We start from the raw sequence: 1,411 nt of genomic DNA on the forward strand, positions 1-1,411 counted from the left end.
AAAAATATCTAACCTTGAATCAATCCAACCATCCACCTCCTCTCCCACACCTCCAATGCTAGACTACATGAGAAAAAAACACAAATGTTGGGATTATTGCCACCAGAAACATATGGTTTCCACCTCGGCTTAGGCTTCCAGTACTATTTGCCAGTTCCTTATATGTCCCGGGTGAATGTTCTCTCCAAATCTTCACAAGATGTGTTGGAAATATTCTTCAATTTCCTCATGCCACCTGTGCTGATACTGACCTCTTTCCGCTTAGAAATTAGCCTCTCTTACCCCATAAGGGAAAAAAATTGCTCTTGGGTGTGGACCTTTTCCATTTCCTGACCCCGTAGTATTTACAAATAAGTCTATGAATGCATCCACCCTGTGGTAAACTGATTGCATCAGTGGCCCAAATTAATGGCCTCCCTTTTCCATACCCTTTACCCTGCAACTTTGTAGTCCCTTCCCATTCTTACCCCGAGGTTGGCTCTGTGACTTTTGTGAAGGCTTGAAAAAGTTTTTATGTGTCTCCACCTTCTTTTTTGGGGACTCTGCCTTAGCCGTGAGAAGAAGCCCAGTCTACAAGGATGAAAATACATGTAGCAGCATTGAACTGTCTTAGCCCAGACCAGCCTGTCCTACCAGGTCCTGGTCAGTCCCTCAGCTACCACAGGTATAATCTGAACAAGCCCTAAGACAACATTTGCCAAATCTGGTCCAGTGGAACCACCTCACTGACCTGTAGACTCCTTAGAAATAAAAATGGTTTTGTTTTCCATGACGACGTTTTGGGTGGTGTGTTATGCACAATAGCTAATACAAATTCTGACCTCCCTCTCTCTGTTCTCAGAGGAAGAAGTGTACCTTCTTTTTTAAAGCCAAATTCCTACTTCTTGCCCTTTATCCCATTCTTGCCTGTATCCTTTCAGATCTCTTCCCTTCTGATCATATCTCTCTGTGTTGTATTTTCAACCTCTTGTTCTGCTTTCTCCTCTCTCCCTGATATATAAACATGTGTAAATCTCTCTAAAATAAAACATACACAAAAAAAATAAACCTGTGTCTTCAGCAAGTTACTGATCTACTCTGCCATTCTTTCCAATTATATGTATTGAAACAATAGTCTATACTTGTATATTTTTCTGGATTCGCCAGAGAAACAAAACCAACAGGATGTACTATATATACAGAGAGATTTATTTTAAGGAATTGGCTTATGCAATTGTGTAGACTTGGTGAGTCCAAAAAAAAAAAAAACCAACAAAAGGAATATATATATAATATATGGGGTATTTATATGTATATACATGTACACTCTATCAGATATGTACATAAATATGCATTTATTTATATTTACATAAATGTAACAGGCTGATATGAACATATCATATAATATAAATGTATATTTATATACATTAAT

Source organism: Suricata suricatta, chromosome 6 (assembly GCF_006229205.1).
Source record: "Suricata suricatta isolate VVHF042 chromosome 6, meerkat_22Aug2017_6uvM2_HiC, whole genome shotgun sequence".
Taxonomy (NCBI): domain Eukaryota; kingdom Metazoa; phylum Chordata; class Mammalia; order Carnivora; family Herpestidae; genus Suricata; species Suricata suricatta.